Source organism: Herpailurus yagouaroundi, unplaced genomic scaffold, assembly GCF_014898765.1.
Source record: "Herpailurus yagouaroundi ecotype Mexico unplaced genomic scaffold, PumYag 192, whole genome shotgun sequence".
Lineage (NCBI taxonomy): Eukaryota > Metazoa > Chordata > Mammalia > Carnivora > Felidae > Herpailurus > Herpailurus yagouaroundi.
Window position 1 is genome coordinate 9,091,084 of NW_024412423.1, and position 21,231 is coordinate 9,112,314.

At 39.8% G+C, this 21,231-nt stretch overlaps 1 protein-coding gene across 5 annotated transcripts in view; it reads left to right on the forward strand.

Moving 5' to 3' along the window:
* Positions 1-21,231, forward strand: part of PRR16 (proline rich 16) — a 313,708-nt gene that overhangs the window by 151,078 nt on the left and 141,399 nt on the right. Inside the window, exon 2 of one of the 5 annotated variants that reach the window (XM_040444312.1) lies at positions 935-941. The exons of the other annotated variants lie outside the window; for them this stretch is intronic. The gene's annotated coding sequence lies outside the window, so the exon portion shown is untranslated. The remainder of the gene's footprint in view (positions 1-934; positions 942-21,231) is intronic. 5 annotated transcript variants of the gene reach the window in all.

The following is a 21,231-nucleotide window of genomic DNA, read 5'->3' on the forward strand; positions in this document are numbered from 1 at the left end:
GGAGAAAAGTATGATCCCACACAAACTCTGCCCATTTAAAAATAATTTTCCCGAGTGCATCATTTCTCATTCCTGGGCTTCAGGCTTTGTGAAAAAAAATTAGGGGGGTATTATAGATTATTTAACTATTGTACTGGCTCTTCATGCATCAAAACAAAAGAAGAGCGACAGACTACTGGTTTTACAAGTTATTCTTCCCCCAGAAGCATCTTGAATGGCATATTCCCTGACGCTTAAAAGCCTCTGATCTCAGTCTATTTCTTATGAACTCAAGAATTTACTGTTAGAGACAGATTTGTCAAAAGCTCACACATCATTCTCCCCCTCCTTAGGCCCTTTCTTAAAGAAATAAAAGAACCCTTAGTGTGTTTTCTTGTTTTGTTTTAAACAATATCTCTTGACCTGTTCTTAGTTACAATAACATTTCTTAATTGCATTCTCTTTCTGTTGCCTTTATCCCGCTGAGTGCATGTTTTCTTCTAGCAGCAACGTGGATCCTATAACCATTTCTTCAATTGTTCTGTTATCTCGTGAATTTATACTCCTTACCTGCGAAGGTGGATTGTTCCCTGGAAGGCTGAACGTCAAGCCTGGATGCTTTGTTTGGTATTTGTGGCCCTCCTGTTTTCACTTGATGGTTTTTGTATTCAGAAACTCAGGTGCTAGCAGCAAGGGAACAAAGATGGGTATCTTTTTCAGAGAGCAGTAAGCATGGGAGCTATGTAAACGTTTTTCTGGTTACACTCACTTTGTTTTTAAGACACTTGTCTTTTAGATATAAGTGAGTCTGAGTGGGGTGGCCATAACCTAAAGCACATGTATTGGCAAGTTTGCAGACATTTGTTCGAGCTCTCTGAGCACATGTTGAATAATAGATTCTGTTTTTGTTTATATGTTTTTGGCAGCGCCCAGCACTGTGCTTTCTAAAGTTTAGGAAACATGTAAGTTTATGGGAACTCTTTGCCTCTACTAAGGCTGTAAAGGGGAGAAGATACAAAACGTAGGACAGAGAGGATGAAGCAGATTTTTGTTTCTTTTTTGTTGTAGGAAATTGTAGCTATGTCTTTCCCATGTAAAATTCAGCATCTTACAGGTGGGAGTCTCTGATTTTCCTTGTGGAATCCCCTTACCTTGTTTGAAACACACACACATTTTTCTACTTTTTAGAGACTACATTCAGTTGTTAACACTCCTGCTTGATTTCTCCCAGTGCATGTTTCTAAAATGCAGGTTTTACATGCATACACGGTATTCCTAGATGTCTCTTGACCAATAAAAGGATCCTAGCATGTTTTAACTCTGTTCAATACCTAACTGTCCAATATTTTAAACTCGTCTTGGCTTATATGCCTTACAGTAGTCATTTCTATACTGTTTTATGCTAACGACGCTTATTTAGATTAACTGATAACGTTTTCCGTTTTTTGCTCACCTTTACTTCCCACTCCTTTCTGCCTACATTTCCATATTCCCAAAGTACATCCTTGAGTTTTTTTTTTTTTAATTTTTTTTCAACGTTTTTTATTTATTTTTGGGACAGAGAGAGACAGAGCATGAATGGGGGAGGGGCAGAGAGAGAGAGGGAGACACAGAATCGGAAACAGGCTCCAGGCTCTGAGCCATCAGCCCAGAGCCCCACGCGGGGCTCGAACTCACAGACCGCGAGATCGTGACCTGGCTGAAGTCGGACGCTTAACCGACTGCGCCACCCAGGCGCCCCCATCCTTGAGTTTTTTAGGTAAGAACAGCTAGTAGAAGCCTCTCTTTGTTTTTGCTTTGAAAAATATGTATTTGATTCTCCATTTTAGATTTACTGGGCAGAGGATTCTAAGCAAACAGTTATTTCCTCTCAGCCTTTTAATAATATCATTCCATGATCTTCTGGTGTCTGCTGGAGCACTGAGTCCTCTAAATTCAGCTGTTGGCATAAGTATTATTATTTAGCAGCTCATGTGCTCTTCATCCCGCTTGCTTTCAGGAGCTTCTCTCTTCTTTGGTCATTAGCTGTTCCATTATGACGGCCCCCAGCTGTGGATTTTTCCTTGTTAATCACACTCACCTCGCCTTTTATCCGAGGACTCCTGTTTTTCGTCAATTCTGGGAAATTCTCGGCCGTTCTTTTTTTAAAATATTAACATATTCCCATTGTCCTTACTTTCATTCTCTCACCCCTCCTCCCTCCCTCCCTCTCTGTCTCAGAACTTATGTTTGATTTTTGTTGTTGTTGTTGTTTTTAAGTTTATTTATTTATTTATTTATTTGGAGAGAGTGTGTGCGTGTGAGTGGAGGGGCAGAAAGAGAGAATCCCAAGCAGACTCTGCACTGTCAGCACAGAGCCAGATGTGGGGCTCCCTCTCATGAACTCTGTGATCATGACTGATGAGGGAGCATAAGGTAAGCTGACACTCACAAACACACCACCCCCCCAGCCGGGTGGGATATGTGTGACATTCCTCAGGCACTCTTGGCTGCCCAAGAACACAGGAAAGGGGAAAACAAATGGTTAACTGATAAGAAATCACAGTCATGCAGGACATGAGTCTCCAGCAGTTTACAAACGTCTTAGTAAGTTACAAGAAAAAGGCAATCTTATCAACCTAATCTCCAGAAACCTACTGACTTAGTTTCCTGGAGCCCCAACATCATCCTTCCCTCCATTGTAATGTGGGGAACAAAGGCAAGAAGGAAATGGCAGGTAAAATTAAATTCCTTTATAAGCTGCAGCCCATTGACAAATACTGGAGGCAAATACAGAGTAGAACTTTTCTCCAGGAACATCCTACTGTCCTCACTATAGGAAAAATAACCTTAGCTTGACAATAGCAAGGCCTCCTATCTTGTGAGTCCTCTTTAGCATATCAAAGTCCTTCTGGAGGCCTCCTTTTGCCTTTACCTCCCCCACCTCCATATAATATCATCAGTCACTCTTCACAACCCCAGTGCAGCTCCTGCTCATGGGTCCTGTCCCCCTGCTTTAATAAAATCACCTTTTTGCACCAAAGACATCTCAAGAATTCTTTCTCAGCATCAGCTTCGGAACCCCACTACTCCAAAAACCATCAGTGACCTGACTTGGAATTAAAAGTTGGACACTTAACCACCTGAGCCACTCAGGTGCTCCCTCAGAACTTCTGTTAACTGTTGTTCCTTCTTATTGTATCATCTACATCCCCTAGCCACTTGCTAGTATTTTCAAAATCTTTCTATTAGTCCATTCTGTTTCCTTGTCTGTTTTCTAGTTCACTGGTTTTCTCTTCAACTGTGTCTAATTTGAATTTAGCGTGCTTATATGTTTACTTACATGTATATGCAGTATCTTATTCAGTGTTTATTTTTTAATTTATGTCTTTCGTCACTTTAAACCTACTTATTTTACAGTTTATCTTTTTTTTTTATTATTTTTAAGCTCTTGGCTTTCTATTCCTGTTGTGTGTTTTCTGTGCTGACAGTCATAGTGGGTTGCTTTCTTATACATTTTGTCATTGCTTATTATAAGGTTATCTAAATCTTCAAAATATTGTAAGAGTCACCTGCCTCTACTTCCAGATGCTTCTGTGCTATTACTAGCCTGCTGCTAGACACGCTTTCATAATTTCCTGGCTTGGGACTGCCACGGTGTGCAGATTCTGACATTTGAATCCCATATCAGGTAAAGATTTTTAAAAGTTACCAAAAACAAACAAACAAACAAACAGAACACCATTTTCCTTGAACCCGCAGTGAACAATGTCCTTAATGCTCTACGTTAAGTGGATATATTTATTCGTTTTCTGGGTTGACCCTTCACAGAGGGTGGAGCTCCTCTAGAGCTCTTTTCTGTTACAGGTATTTCTACCTTATTGTCTGTGGTCCACGCTGAATGTCAAACCTCAAGCTGCTTGATCACCTAGACTGGCAGTCACCTTCCTCTTCACAAGTTTTGTCTCTGTACTAGTTCGTTGGCTTCCATGTCTGTTCCTGGAACCTAGATGGCCCCTTTCCTTTTTGAGCAAATCTAAATAGGCATTTTAGAGAAGTTTCAGGCTCTCTGGTCTGTCTAATCTAGTCTGTTGTGGGACACAGAAGTTTCCAAAATTTCTTAGTGGTGTATCTGTTCTCTCTAAAAGTTAACAACTCGCCCACAAATAAACAGATTTTTTAATGTTTGGACTCGACTCTAATCATAAGGAAACAAATGATGATAGGATAAGCTAATAGTGAAGATTTATTTAAAACCTAAAACTTAAGAGGGAATCCAAGGAACTTAAAATAGATATGACCTCCTCTTTGTACATCACCAAAGTAAAATAAGAGCTGATATTTTAACGTTCATGATTCTAGGGCACATTAAGAGCCCTAATTTTATATGCACATGCATAATAGGAGCCTGGAACCCTCCTTTTCTGCTGAGCCTGGAAGGAAATAGATTGGAAGGAAAATAATTTACCATTTGAGTATTACTCTTTCTTGATTTTTTTTTTCTCATTAGATGGATCTCCTTCCTCTGTCTTTATGTTTTCCTATTTTTTGCTGCTTGCAGCTCATTCTCTCCCACACACTTTAAAAAAAGATCTCTCTTGAAAGGAACCCTGATTTAGCAGTTTTGTTGTTGGTTTGCTTTGAAACTCATGCAAAGTAACACATAAAGGCAAAGAAATATTAAGGTACCATAATATTACTGTGTCATCCTCCTTGTTAGAAACTTGAGCCAGATTCATTCATTCCTTGTGATCTCCTCCTCCAGTGTTGGCAGGCATCATAGCCACCTTTTTTAAAATGTGGAAGTGACTTCACACATAGCTTATTTCCCCAAGGTCATTCATGGAGGCATTAGTAATTATGATATTTTTAAGCAGAAATAGATCCAAAAGCTCTCTAAACAATGTATTTGACCCAGTATTTTTAGGATAATTTATGACAGGTAGAGGCTAGAAGAACTTTGATAATGGTAATCAATAAGGTAATAAGGCTGTGAACCAGGCACTGTTTCAAGGCTTTCCATTTATTTATTCATTGAATTCTAACAGTCCATGAAATTCTTTTCTGATCCTGTTTTAAGGCCAGGCTTTCTGAGAAGTTAAGCCCCTCCTTAAAGTTATGTAGCCAGGATTTAGTGAAGCTAGGATTTACAATCAGGTCATCCGCAGTGTGGCTCCCACAGTCTATCTGTCTCTTGCTTCACACACACACACACACACACACCCTAGTATATACATACAGGAACACACACATACACACATTCTAACACACACACTCCAACACATACAGCCTGTGGTGTGGTAATTATCTTAGAAATATCTCTACCTTCGTCTGTCTTTTTCTCTCTCTGTTTATCTGTGTAGGAAAAAACAGGAAAAGTAAAAACCTTTCACTATTCAGTTTATATTATGACCCTAATATACTGGATTGTCTCATCACTGGCAAATGCTCCAATCCTATTGGAAAGATGTTATTTTAAAGGCACATATTTCATAGGATTGAGGCTAAGATCTTGTCCTGTGCACTTAATTTAAATGAGCTCTGAAATCATTAGAACTCTTATTTTCTTATTATTGAAAAACAAAAGGTTTTCTTTTGAATTTGGTATCTAGTGACTTAATTCAGAATATGTGCCTTCTACTAACTCAGAACAAGCAAATGAGTGACACTTATCATTAGTAGGTAACTTATTTTTTGATGTTTATCTATATTATACATAATGATAAACCATTAACTAAGATTAGATATTTAAATGTGATGTTGGGGGGCGCCTGGGTGGCGCAGTCAGTTAAGCGTCCGACTTCAGCCAGGTCACGATCTCGCGGTCCGTGAGTTTGAGCCCCGCGTCAGGCTCTGGGCTGATGGCTCGGAGCCTGGAGCCTGTTTCCGATTCTGTGTCTCCGTCTCTCTCTGCCCCTCCCCCGTTCATGCTCTGTCTCTCTCTGTCCCAAAAATAAATAAAAACGTTGAAAAAAAAATTTTTAAATGTGATGTTGGATTCAATTAATATATTTTTATTGTTTTAATATTATTTAAGGATTTTCTATACTATTGTTTGTTTAAATCATATAATTGTTTAGAAAGACATAAACCTTAATATTATCAGTTTTACAGCACAAAGATTAATAAAGTTCTGATTAATTGGAAGAGCATTTTGCTTCCTTGCATGATTTATCAGTGTAGATTACATTCTGTTTTCTTCTCTAGTTTGACCGACTGGGCTAAACTTAGTGAAAAATGCTATAGAAATGCTTTGTGTGGCCTCAGAATTCAAAGCCCCAAAAGGGTGGTCGCTTTCCTGATTCTCCTTCTTCTTCACCCAAAAAGAGTCTCACTGTCATTTTAAATCAATATCACTGAATTAAAATGTATGATATGTGAAAGCTACAAGGATTTTTACATTGATGGTACTAACATATTTGATGCCCTGCAGAAAGAAAACATGAGACAGACACACATAAAGGTTTCATGATGAAAGTCATTGTCATGCTGCACTAAGACCTTCTAATTCACTGTCAGCACAGTATCAGCTTTGAAGGCAGTCTGTTCTTCGGAGACATGGTGTTTTCTTTATACACTAGCCATTCCTACATGAATAGAGAACTGGGATTAAATTTAAAAGGTTGCATGTGCCTGTCAGTGGAGCATTACGTATGGGCCAGAGGTAGAGCATAATTTCCTGCTCTTTTCTTCACAGGATAACTTTTGGCCAACTCTCTCATCTTTATTAAAAAGTAGATGGATAATACTGTCAAATGACCTTACTACTCTCAAAAACAAAACAAAACAAAACAAAACAAGACAAAACAAGACAAAACAGAATAAAACCCAGCTCTTCTCTGCTCCTGTGTCTGAGTGTCTGACCCACAGGACTACGACGAAGGCTTTAACCCTTAGGCTGAGCTAGCTTACTCTTGAGGCAGTTTTTGCCTTGCCCTTCTGTGAATTGGCAGTCCTGAACTGGCCGTCAGTGATTTGGCTGACTTGCTGTAGAGCCTGGAGGCAGCGAGTGAGAGAAGTATGCATTGCCTACAATTTTAAAAAAAGAGACCCTTGTAGGGCTAGAGGAGTAGAGCAAGTAGGGGTGGAGCTGGACAAGGAATACGAGCAGAGAAACAAACAAGCTGACAAGGCAAACATCAAGGATTTAAACAAAACGTGCACCCAGTTTAAAATTATCCTGAGGCCGAGCAGATTATGACCAGTCTTCTCTAAGATGCAAGGAAAAAAACAAACCTTCTTCCTGATAGATCCATCTAGCAAGTGTCTACTGCAAACTCTGTGCCATGTAGAGTGAAACATGTGGAGAAGTCAACCCTTAAAAATCCCCATACCTGGTCTAGCAGAGCTAACAGAATAATGGCTGAGGCAGACAAGACCAGTAAGTGTAATGCAATTTAATAAGCAGCAACAGAATATGTAAGTACTATGTAGATTTAAAGAAAGGCATAGGATAGAAAGCAAACGGTTTTTTTCCCTCCTTTTCTTTCACTAGCTCTCCAACCTTTTATGATGAAGGAGAACTCCACTTTCAGATAGCATGGTCACACTTTCACACTGTTTACATGAAGTCTGGAATGGTCCTCAGGCAGTGTTCCTGCCCGTAAGCACACCCTTCATGCTCACAGAGAGGAAATAGAATACTACCTACGCCTCTAGATGGCCATCCATTTGCCCTTCTTATGTAGGACCACGTCAGGCTTTCTTCTGTTCAAGCTGACCTTCATTCCTTCAAATGAAAACAGCAATTAAGAGAAAATAGTACTGTTTTCTCTTAAACACATGCCAGGGACGAATCATCCATATGTAGCTTCACTCTCCATTACTAAACTGAGCAGAGCATTCACCTGAATCTGCAAGGATGACATCCTTTTGCCTGTTGATTATATTTATCTGCTTGTCCCCAGAACCTTAAACCCAGTATGTGAATACTGACCTCATATGGTTCTCCCCCTCCCTGCCACCTGCCTTGTCAGTTCTTCCCTTGTTAGGTATGCCTTGTATTGTCCATCCATATTCTCCAGCCAGAAATGTTGGTGCCATTCTAAACTTTCCTTTTCTGGGGTCACCTGGGTGGCCCAGTCAGTTGAGTGTCTGACTTCGACTCAGGTCATGATCTCACAGTTTGTGAGTTCAAGCCCCACGTCAGGCTCTGTGCTGACAGCTCGGAGCCTAGATAGAGCCTGCTTCACATTCTGTGTCTCCCCATCTCTCGGCCCTCCCCTGCTCTTGCTCTGTTTCTCTCTGTCTCTCAATAATAAATAAATGTACAAAAAAAATTAAACTTTCCTTTTCCTCTTTACCCTTCACGTATAATCAACCACCAAATCCCGACTGTCCTACCTCCCAAATGTCTCTACTGTTTATCCCTTACTTTGTTCCTTAATTTCTTCATACCATCGCCATGTCTCACCCAGGCGTTTGGGACCACATCCTTACTAATTAGCCTCAGGCTTGTCTGCTACCAAATGGTCCTTCCGGTTTTTTTATCTGCAAATCTGAACTTGCAATTTCCCTGTTAAAAGTTCTTCGCCATTTGCTTACTTCCCATAACAGTAGTTTTCAAACCTGTTTTTACTGGGCAAACAGGACCATCTCAACTGCATGGAGCTGATTCGATGTGAAGTATAATGTGGGGGACAGAGACAGAATAGAGCAGTGATCCCAGAAAGGTCCCTACTATCATGGCTTGCTGAGTGGCCTCAGGTACCTAGGTGTGTCTGCAGGGCAGAACAGCGGCTTGAAAATCATCAACCTATAGAAAAAAAATAGAAGCTCCCTTTGGGTTACCTGTAGACCGTGAATGATCTTCCTGTCTAGGCTCCTTTCCTGCCCTCAGTGTCTTCAGGCTACATCCCCAGTGAACGACTGCTACTTCACAGAAGCGCTGAACACCCGTCTCTCTGTCCAGAGCGTGAGCTCCTGACGAGAACACCAAACCAGCGACTCTGTTACTTAGCCCACATCATCCGTTCTTTGTCACGCTCCCCTCCTTGCCAGTCACACTAAGCTTTCCCTTTTCTGTAGTTTCCTGCTGCATTACACTTTCACCTCTATAGCGTATTGCTTTGTGACTCATGTCTTACCATCTCTTTCTCCAAGATACTTGTGGTCCATAACCAGGCCTCCATTCTTGATTTCCTAATACCTGGCATAGTCTTTAAGCCTGTAGTGGGTCACTAAGAAATACTGGCAACGCAAAGAAGTGGATAACTTGCTTCTTGTATTATTATAATTGGAATTGAAATAATTTCAAAGGTAAATAAACATACTCTTGAAACATTTGCTATGGGGATATATGTACCTTTATTTTTTTTTTAATGGAATAAAAATTCAGATGTCATTTTGTTGATAAATGTTTGAAACAAGAATAGATATATAGGTAAAAAATAGTAATAATAATAGTAGTAGTAGTAATAATAATAAACAAGAAAGAACTTAAATTGTCCTATATTGGATATAAAACTCTCTCTTTTGGCTTCTTTAATTTATTAGTAGTAAATTTAAGGCATTTGAACAGACCTTGCCAAATCCCCAGCCCATTCACAGTTTCTCTTGTCTATATGATTGTACTGGAAACAATACTGGCAGTCAGAAGTCACCGCTCCGGATTGTGGTCTGTCCAGGTTACATTCAGGTAATATGCTGGAAAATGGAAACATGGTTGAAAAAACAATCACTCGTTCTTTTGTTTGGGTCAAAATGCTAGGAAAATATCTAGGAAAGTGAATTGAAAGTATACCTTATCATGGTTTATCTTTTTTTTTACCTTAAATTATTAAAATTCATTTTAAATATTCATTTTGAGAACCTGATGAATATTGCATGGTATGTCCTAAAAATGTAAAACCGACCAGTGAAACCTCACTGTGAGCTGAGCAGGTGATCTCTCTTCCAGGTGTGCCTTTGGTAGACCTGGATGAAGTGTGGGCAGGGGGAGTAGCCTTGGGACTAAAGCATTTAGCTGAGGCCATGGAAAGCTCTGGAAGAACTCCGAGAGCTGGGTTCCAAATCTGTACATTCTCTTATGAGCTGTTCAGATACTAGAACCAGTCACCTAACTTCTCTCTCGTTTCCACTTCTGAGAAGTAAGAATGAGGACTACCTTATAGTGAATGTCCGCTGCAGTAATATACTTAAAGTGCCTAATTTAAGTCCAGGCATACAGTAGGCATCCAATAAATGCTGGCTATTATTTTTATTTGACTCCAATATGTGGAACATTGGTCTTCTGAAAAGCTCTAATGTTTGTAGCAGGGCTACTGAGAGAAAAAGGCAAAAGGAAATGTCCAAGTTTGCCAAGTACAAAGAGCTTAGCAAATGTCAAGCACTGATATTTTAACAAATAATGTTTAATTTTGTTCATTTTCTTAATACAAGGGCCCAGTGGGAGTTAACAACGTATAGGGCAGGTAGATGTGCAGGTTAACGTCGACAGGGAGTGCAAACAGGGATTCCCAGTATGTCTGACAGCAAGCCATTGCATTTACAGCTAAGTCAACAGAAAATTGAATCACATTTATATTTTCATTTAATATTGCCTCTTGGGTCAGAATATTTCATACACTTTTGAGCTGAGGGCCAGGCCTACCTCATTTTTTATGATACCTAGTCATATTCTTCATTTGACCTGGCATTTTGAAAGGCATTCCAGAACCTTTCTTCTAGTAATGGATGATGCCTGTTTTCTTACATAGAACATTGTCATTGAGGGTCTTTCATACAGTGAAATAACATTTCTGGTTTATATACTTCAGTTGGTTCATATTGTGAGTTCATAAACCATAATGGGAATTTAAATAACTTGAAATGAGACCTTTGATAGAAAGCCTTCTTACCTGACTTTCATTTACAGTTAAAAGATTCATCTCGACAACCTATTCATCTAAAGCCAGCTGTTGACTAAAATAAAATATTTATTCCTGTGGCTCTCTCCTGACTAGATGCCTTGCCAACATTTGTACGTCTTGTCATCTCTGGAGAGCGTTCGGTATTTTCAACTTTTCTGACAGCTGTACCTTTTCTATGCTCTTTAAAATTGTAGATTACCTGGCTGTGTTTATGACCTTATTATGTAGACAAGACATGAATCCTTTATTTAGTAAAGGAAAGATTAATGAAACTGAATACTTTTTGTCTTTTTCTATCATTGTAAGTATCAACCTGTGTATTACAGCATCATAGCAAGCACATTCTAATGGAGCTTGGAATTTAAGGCCACTAATGTTGAAAAGCATGGATACACACACACAGTGAGAAAAAGGGAGGGAAGAGGAAGGGGGGGAATATAAGTGAAAAATACTTTAGTTGAAATGCAACTTTAATTGTCCCTACTATTTTTGACCAGTTAATATGAGCAAAAGTCATGCCAGATACTATAGGAAAAATGGAGAGAAAAAGACATACACGCCATCATGAGTGTTTGCAATCTAGTAATGAAATATATCAGTATTGGCTGCTAATAATTGGCTTAAACAGAAAGGAAAATTCTTGTCAACTTAATAAGGAGTGTACAGATAGGTATGTCTGTGGGTACCACAGGATTGGTGAAATCAGTAGTCCAGTGATATCATCAAGAACTGGGTTTCTATTATTGCCCCCATTGTGTCATCCTTGGTTTTGGTATTATGCTCCCTCTGATGGCTAATTATCTGCAATACTTCCAGGCATTACATCTTGAATATCAATGACCAGAAGAGGAGGAAGAAAACCATACCATGTAATCTTGTGGTTATCTTTCTTAAGACAGAGGAATTTTTTTTTCCTGGAAATAGTTCATCAATCTCTCCTCTTACGTCTTTCCGTCCAGTATGGGGACCATGAATGATATAAACTGGTCATCTGAGAGGAATAGGTCTTCAGGAGTTACATCCCCCCAAATAGGAAGATAAGTTAAGATTTCAAATAAGTGTTTTACAGGCCAGAGAGTGATACATACTACACAAATCTTACTGAGATATTACTGAAAGGTGGTAATTATATGGGGGTTAGCCACATGGGAAAAATGAGCACGATCTCTTTGTGGTTGTCAGGGACAGATGAAGAAAGTGGCAAAAATATTCAGTCACATTATTTAAAGATGTTACTACTAACTGTCCCATCATGGCACCTATCACAGTTGCAAGCAATAATTTATAAGATTATTTGTTTATTTTCTGTTGTTGCTTCTGTACTGAAACTTCATGAGGACAGAAAAAATGACCATCGTACTCATCAACGTGTCCCTCTCTATTGAATGAAGCAAAGAATGAATGCATAGCCATGGGGAATGCATAGAATTTTTAGCTGGTGCAAGGAGGCCATTCCAGATCAAGGGAACATCATTAGCAAAGTCCTCAGTCCGGAAAGCTCAGCCACCAGCCTGAAACTTAGGGTGATTGTCGTAGAAAAGTGAGACACTTTCCAGGGATGATAATTGGAGGATGAAATCCATGGATTCTTCTTAGCAGTCATGAAGAAGAACGGAATGTTTCAGAGTTGGCTGATGGTATCATAAGAGGTCTGCTTTCGGAAGAGACACTTGGCAATGGTATGTTATAGATTGACCATAAGGGGACAGAGTGGGCACGGGTCTGACCAGAGGCTGTACTGGGTGGTCAGGAAGCTATTGAGATCCTGATTTGGGCTTAGCAGAGGAAGAAAAAAGTAGCAAATGCATTTCTAGCAACATTAAAGATGAGAATTGAGATGACTTATTAACATGTAAGAGAAAAATGAATTAGCAAAGGGAAAACCAAGAGAAAGATAACACCACAACAAAATGTTTCTGTTTGTAGGGATATGAGGTACCGAGGCAGAATGTGTGGTAAGAATAGGCAGTCACTCCACTAGGGGGATGACTCAGTTACAGACCTCTGAGGCTGCCATGTAGGAGATGTTCAATACCGGACATTGGATAGAATGACAATAACAATAAAAACGATGCCATGAAATGCTTTCTGAAATAAATTAGAAATAATCCGCTGGAATCTCCAGAGAAATTTCAAGTTAAGCATTAGACTATGACAGAAAAGGCCTAGGATGAGAAATTTTAGAAAGAAATATTGACTGTGTTGACAAGCTTTGCCTGAGTCGTTCAGCTATTGACTAATATGTGTCTTGGCTTTAACCATGTATTTGTAGAACAGAAAAGAACTTTGTGGTATCTTCCAGTCTTCCTTCTTTCTTTCAAGTAGATGACAATTAAACATTCCAGATACATGGAAATCTTAATTTTTGAAGAGAGTTCACCCCCAAAAAAGAGGTTTTTAGAAACTGAGTCACTTTATATTTGGGTGATAAATGTCAGTGTCTGCCAGGAGATTTTTCTGGGTGTAATTATCCTTTGATATAATCAGTCACTTCTACCAAATGCATTTGGGTGTTTGGTTTGGGTTGGTTTTTTTGTTCTATGGATTCATAGACTGCATTTGACCCCATCATATTGAAGTCTATTATAGTTTCAGCGCTTCAGCTTATTTCTGTAATAATTCCAGTTTCTTGGGGCACTGGGGTGGCTCAGTCAGTTAAGCCTCCAACTTTGGCTCAGGTCACGATCTCACGGTCCGTGAGTTCCAGCCCCACGTCGGGCTCTGTGCTGTCATCTCAGAGCCTGGAGCCTGCTTCAAATTCTGTGTCTCCCTCTCTCTTTGCCCCTCCCTACTCGTACTCTCTCTCTCTCTGTCTCTCTCTGGGAAATAAACATTTTAAAACATTAAAAAAATTCCAATCTCTTAAGAGTTATTCATAAGTACAGTTTTTAAAATCTGTAATTGCTTTTGGATGACCTCTGAACCTTTTTTAAAATTTCTTTTATTATTATTCTTTTTCTTATTTTTAGAGCAAGTGAGTGTGAGCAGAGCAAAGGGGCAGGGTGGGGAGGGAGAGGGAATCTCAAGCAGGCTCCACACTGAGCGTGGATCCCACCATCTTGGGGTCATGACCTGAGCCAAAACCAAGAGTCAGATGCCCAATCGACTGAGCCACCCAGGTTCCCCATCTGAACCTGCTTTGAAAGCTTATATAATCCTTCTAAATTCTGTACAGCCTAGACTAGGTCTTTGTCAAATTATCTGAAAGTCAGACTTTGTTTTAACTTTATTTTCTCAAGCACTTTGCAGACAACTAGTGTTTATAGGTAATATGAGGAAATTACCAGGTTACATACTTTTATTTGTAGGGGAACAGTGTGGGTTTCCTGATTTAGGGGCTACCAGAGGAATGAAACAGCAGTAAATGCATATTTAGATGTCCTACGGAAGTAGAAGCAAGAGGACTTATTACATTATTAGATCTAGCATTTTGGAGAGGCATGGCTTGCCAAGTCACTGAAATGGGAAGCTCGGGTAAAATATGAAAAGGTTTAGGAACGCTGCGAAATGTATTTATTCACGTTCCTTATATGCAGTTCTTTTCTGAGCTTTACAATGCTCATACTCAGTGTATCTATACAAGCAGGGTTTAGAAAAGGCTCATCTACATTGTATTTGTTGGGCATTTATGAATCAAAGCTTCCCAGCCAGGGGCGCCAGAGTGGCTCATTCAGTTAAGTGTCTGCCTTTGGCATCAGGTCGTGATCTCACCATTGGATTCTTGGGTTTGAGCCCCACATGGGACTGTGTGTGGACAGCTCAGAGCCTGGAACCCGCTTCGGCTTCTGTGTCTCCCTCTCTCTCTCTGCCCCTCCCCCACTCGCACTCTGTCTCTCTCTCTCTCTCAAAAATAAACGTTAAAAAAAATTACATAAAAAAAGTATCATATCAGGGATGCCTTGCTGAACGTAAATGTATGCCATGAAAACAGCTAGAATTTACAGAGAATCTGTGGTAACTTCACATTTATCATCTCACTTTACTCTTCGAAACAAGTCTGTAACATAAGGCATTACATTAAAACAACAACAACAACAACAACAACAACAACAACGAGGAGCAACTAGGTGGCTCAGTTGGTTGAGCGTATGACTTAATTTCAGCTCAGGTCATGATCCCAGGATCGTGGGATTGAGCCCCCATGGGCTCTGTGCTGAGTGTGGAGCCTTTTTAAGACTCTGTCTCGAAATGGGAACCCTCTTGCACTGTTGGTGGGAATGCAAATTGGTGCAGCCACTCTGGAAAACAGTGTGGAGGTTCCTCAAAACATTAAAAATAGACCTACCCTATGACCCAGCAGTAGCACTGCTAGGAATTTACCCAAGGGATACAGTTGCACTGATGCATAGGGGCACTTGCACCCCAATGTTTATAGCAGCACTCTCAACAATAGCCAAATGATGGAAAGAGCCTAAATGTCCATCAACTGATGAATGGATAAAGAAATTGTGGTTTATATACATAATGGAGTACTACAGGGCAATGAGAAAGAACGAAATATGGCCCTTTGTAGCAACGTGGATGGAACTGGAGAGTGTGATGTTAAGCGAAATAAGCCATACAGAGAAAGACAGACACCATATGTTTTCACTCTTATGTGGATCCTGAGAAACTTAACAGAAACCCATGGGGGAGGGGAAGGAAAAAAAAAAGAAGAGGTTAGAGTGGGAGAGAGCCAAAGCATAAGAGACTCTTAAAAACTGAGAACAAACTGAGGGTTGATGGGGGGTGGGAGGGAGGGGAGGGGAGGTGATGGGCACTGAGGAGGGCACCTTTTGGGATGAGCACTGGGTGTTGTATGGAAACCAATTTGACAATAAATTTCATATATTGAAAAAAAATAAAAAAGTAAAAAATTAAAAAAAAGACTCTGTCTCTCTCTCCTTCCCTCTGCCCCTCTCCCCTGCTCACTCTGTCTTTCTCCCTCTCTCTCTCTCTCTCTCTCTCTCTCTCTCTCTCTCTCAAAAAGTAAATAAATAAAATAAAGACTTTGAAAGAAATTTAAAAATTAAAAGAATGATTCAAGTCTTAGAGATATTAAGTAGGTTTCTAGTGTAAGAAATGGTGATGTCAAGATTAAACTCATTTCTGTCTATCACCAGTAGGTTCTACTACCTTCTCTGACATTTAGAACTTAGAAAAGTTGCATAGAAGCTTCAGAATTCATTAAACTCACTTGGTAGTTTTCTCCCTGCAAGAGGGTTTCTTGGTCACATTGACTTTGCTTTTCAATTTTTCTCTCCAAATAATTAAAATCTTCATTATTTTTAAATGAATTAGTGTTATAGGTACAGCTGAAAGTTTCCCCAGAACAAGTATCCTTAAAGAGAACCAATACTTGGGTACCTCAGTGTCTTAGTCCGTTATTCATCCAACTTTGGCTCAGGTCATGATATCACGGTTCGTGGGTTCAGGCCCCTCATCAGGCTGTGTGTTGACAGCCCAGAGTCTGAAGCCTGCTTTGGATTCTGTTTCTCCCCTACTCTCTGTGCCCCCCCTCCCCCACACTTACCACATTCTGTCTCTTTCTGTCTCTCAAAACTGAATAAATGTTAAAAAAATTTAAAAAAAATTAAACACCAAAATGCATTTTGTGGGAATGATTTAAAAGGCATCACGGGTCACCTGGGTGGCTCAGTCAGTTCAGTGTTCAACTTCAGCTCAGGTCATGATCTCATGGTTCATGAGTTTGAGCCCTGCATGGGGCTCTGTGCTGACAGCTCAGAGCCTGGAGCCTGCTTTGGATTCTGTGTCCCCCTCTCTTTGTCCTTCCCCCATTTGCACTCTGTCTCTCTCTCTCTCTCTCTCAGGAAAAAAAAAAAATAAACATTAAAAAAACTACAGTGTTAACCCAAAAATGTAGCATGTAAGTATTCTGTTGTAAAATTCCAAATCGGGTCTAGACTGGATTAGTTATCCCTCCTGTACTCTTACCCAGCTCTTAGAAACTTTGAGTGTTGTCCTTAATGTCATTTTATTGTAATTACCATTTTATATGGCTGTTTGCTTCGATAGAATAAGGTCATGGAGAGCAGAAACATTATCTTACTGATCTGTTGGTTGCTAGCAGGTGACATATGTTCTGACAGGTAGCATGTAGTTAGTAGTTATGACTGGTATACAACGAGTGACAGAATGAATACAGACATACTTAGGTAAGTTCGTCATGAGTATCATCTACTGTTTTGAGATGTGTTCGTGTGTAATGTCTCTGATAATTCTCCTCATTCCTTTCTCCTCTCTGAAATCCACTTTCCTGGAAGCGGATTACAGAATGTCTCAGGTTGATGGCACGATATTTTTTATATTTTCTTACTTATTTTCCACTTCAGTCATTTTGTCCTGCTTTCTGGGACTTTCTCTTCTGTCCCTTTTACTGGATTTTTAAGTAAGGTAATAAAATGTTAAATATGTGGGAGCTCTTTCTTATTTTTATTGCATATTTTCATAGGACAATATCCTTTTTTAGGGGATGCGGTATATTCTGTCTCCCTCTGAAGATATTTATATTTGAGGTTCACTTTTTCTCTCCATTCTGTTTTTTTTCTAGATCCTTTTATCTCTGTTTTTCCCTTCCTTTGAGCCAGTGGGGGTAGGCGTAGGCTAAGAAGATTTTCTTCAGCTCTAAAATTTTTCTGAACTTTTCTGCAGCAACTATTACATGTCGAACAACGTGTTAGGTACTAGGGGGATACAAAGACTATCTTTGTCTTCTAATGAGTCCATTGTCCAGTTTTCCTTGCAGAGGAGTAGAGGGTTGAGTAGAGGTGGGAGCAGAATATTTCAGACTGATGAGCCATCTTTGAGTAATACATAGAAGTAAGAAACAACGTGTGTGGTTGCTCAGGGAAGTGCCAGTCAGATAGAGCTGCCATGTAGAGGACAACTGTGGGAGTGGAAAAAAAAAATGAACTTAAAAGGATAGGCAGAGAGATCAGATCCTATAGCATGTTTTGTGTTCTTTCAGATTAGGATTAACTCTGAGGAAATAACTCAAAATAACAGGAGTTTAAACGAGTTGGAAGTCTATTTTTCTTTCGTATAAAATGGGTAGTCCAGGGGTGCCAGGGTGGCTCAGTCGGTTAAGCATTCAACTTTGACCTAGGTCATGATCTCACGGTTCGTGAGTCCAAGCCCTGTATAGGGCTGTGTGCTGATAGCTCAGAGCCTCCTTCAGATTCTGTGTCTCCCTCTCTCTCTCTCTCTCTCTGCCCCTCACCTGCTTGCTCTCTGTCTCCCTCTCAAAAGTAAATAAACATTGAAAAAAATTTTAATTAAAAATAATAAATAAAGGAGGTAGTCCAGTGCCTCTGCCATACTGTGATCCAAAATGGCTGTTCCGGCCATCATGTCACCATTACAGGCAGGAGACAGGAGAGAACATCAAAATCTCCTCCCTTAGGGATGTTTCCCGGAAGTTGTACACATTACCTTCCATCAGTTAAGCCTACATAGTACCTCACATCTACTAGTTACACAAGAGCCCAGGAAGTGTAGACTTTTGGCAGAGGGTGGCCATTTGCCCTGTTAACATTCTTTTAGCTAGGTATTCTTCGGCTGAGGAAGAAAAGGGAATCTGTTAGGGGACAATGCACAGTCTTGTTTAAGAGTTTAGATTTTACCTAGACAGTGGGGAGGGGCACTGAAGAGGTTTAGGTCAAGGAAATCTCACTTTAGAAAGGTCACTCTGGCTGGGGACGCCTGGGTAACTCAGTTGGATGAGCATCAGACTTCAGCTCAGGTCATGATCTCAGGGTTGGTAAGTGAGTTCCACCCCACATCGGACTCATTACTGTCACCTTTGAGCCTGCTTCAGATCCTCTGTCCCACTGTCTTGCTCTGCCCCTCCACCCCCACATAAATAAATAAACATTTAAGAACAAAAAAGAAAGGTCACTCTGGCTGTGACATCAAGGATAAAGTGACATGAAATTAGTGGCTCTCTGAGCAATTAGGCAACCATGAGAAGTATGAGAAGTCTAACATGTCACAGCTGTCCTTAGGGACTGGAGAGAGAACATCAGTGCTAGTGACATTAAATGACTGAATTGATTTTGTTTTTTTTATCCTCAGGGTTGCACATTTGATTCATAATCATTTATGGCAGTATGGTCACCGTAAACCTAAGCCTAAGTTAAACAGAGGGTGAGAAATACTCTTAACTCCAGATGCCCCTTCTGAATCTTAGAGGATTGTTGTCTTATTTGTAGAGAAGCTTTGTTTGTCTAACACTGTGTACTTTGATTTTTTTTCTTTTTTTTTTAATTTTTTTTTCAACGTTTTTTATTTATTTTTGGGACAGAGAGAGACAGAGCATGAACGGGGGAGGGGCAGAGAGAGAGGGAGACACAGAATCGGAAACAAGCTCCAGGCTCCGAGCCATCAGCCCAGAGCCCAACGCGGGGCTCGAACTCACGGACCGCGAGATCGTGACCTGGCTGAAGTCGGATGCTTAACCGACTGCGCCACCCAGGCGCCCCTGATTTTTTTTTTTCATGGCATATACAATATGGTAAAAATTTAAATACAAAAAGATATGCCAATAAAGTATATTTTTATTTACATTCCAAAATCTGAGAACATTATACGTCCTACTGTGTCACAGGTATTTTTTATTCTTCTAGGAAACCTCCGTGTACACACACACATACACACAGACACCCCTTCTTTCTTTAAAACCTATGAGTATTATATGTAGAGGATTTCCAGCATAAATTGGAAGTTCTTACAGGATTTAGCTAGGTGTGAAGATTCAGCATAATAAAGGATACTGGGAGGTGGGTTTAACTATGCAATCTGTTCAAAGTCCACATGTTTAAGAATGGGCACATAAATATTCTTCTCTAAATCAAGTCTCAGTGACCCCTAATGCCAACATTGTATAATATAAACATCCCTTTGAATTGAGTGTGATTCTAATATTTATAAATGTACACATGTGCATTATTATTCTCGTTACACATATGATGTGGACTTTAAATGCAAGCTAATTACTTCATCTGGTGCGGAATCAAGTGGTGAATCTGTCCAAAGGCTGGAGGAAAACCTCACTGTGTTAGAATTATGGAAAAAAGTATATATCAGTCTCCAACTTAGAATCTTCCTAAGGGCTTTTCAGAAGAACCTTGATCTCACTGTGTGCATTGCACCATATTTTTGCTATTTTTTAAAAATACAACTTCTCAGAGCACCTGCTTGGCTCGTTTGGTTAAGCGTCTGACTCTTGTTTTTGGCTCAGGTCACGATCTCCTGGTTCATGAGATGGAGTCCTGTGTCGGACTCCACGCTGAGAGCACAGGGCCTGCTTGGGATTCTCTTTCTCCCTTTCTCTCTTCCCCTCTCTTTCTCTATCTCAAAATAAAAAAAAAAATAAACTTAAAAAAAGATATATCCTCTTAATCTTGCCATGTCAGCCATGTCAGCCCCTGCAGAGCTTTGTACATTAGTTTTTGAAGCAGCTGCACTGTGTCAGTTCCTTACTGACAACATTTTGTTTTGAACTTTTGTTTTTATTTGTGAGAATTTGCTTTTGTTATTGCTTTTTTGTTTTTTACAAATAGCTGTTTAACAAATGGTATCGAAATTAGCATTCTTCTATTCATGATGACAGTGTAACTCTGTTTATACACATGTCCCTATATAACAAATACTACTTTAGTGAACATGAGAAAAAAATACATATGTATAAATACATACACGCAGATAATGTGAATTCCTAGGTATAGAATTGAGGGCCAAATGGTATGATTATTTTTCATTTTGATTAATTTAAAATTATCCATCAGGACTAGTATGCCACGTGCTCCCGCACAAAGATTTTCATAATGCCCCAGCTAGGTAACATAAATGCATTGAGCAGCCTATCTGTAAGTTATTTGTACTGACCCTCTTTATATTCTCTCCTTTTTTAAAAATGTTGTTTATTTTTGAGAGAGTGCAAGCAGGGGAGGGGCAGGGAGAGGGGGATAGAGGATCTGAAGCTGGCTCTGTGCTGAAAGCAGAACCTGATGTGCAACTCGAACTCACGAACCGCAAGATCATGACCTGAGCCAAACTTGGACATTCAGCCGACTGAGCCACTCAGGTGCCCCTCTTTATATTCTCATTTAAAACATTGCCTACCAGACTTTCTAAATCAAATAGCCCATTTAGGTTACATGCTTGCCAGGGCTATTATATTGTAAAAATTTTCAGTATTGCTATTTTCTCGTTGAAAGATGATACTTATTAATGATAGGGTTGAGCAGTATTTATATTTATAAACACTATGCCTGGCTTTGTGAATTTTATTTTATTCCCTTTGTGAGCCATGACAGTAATGGTGATGAGGCCATAGCTGTTAACTGTTAGGAAAAGAATTGTGAAAATTATACCAAGATATATTGAGTTATCAGTGGAACCTGAGTGTAGACAAAGAGCCGGT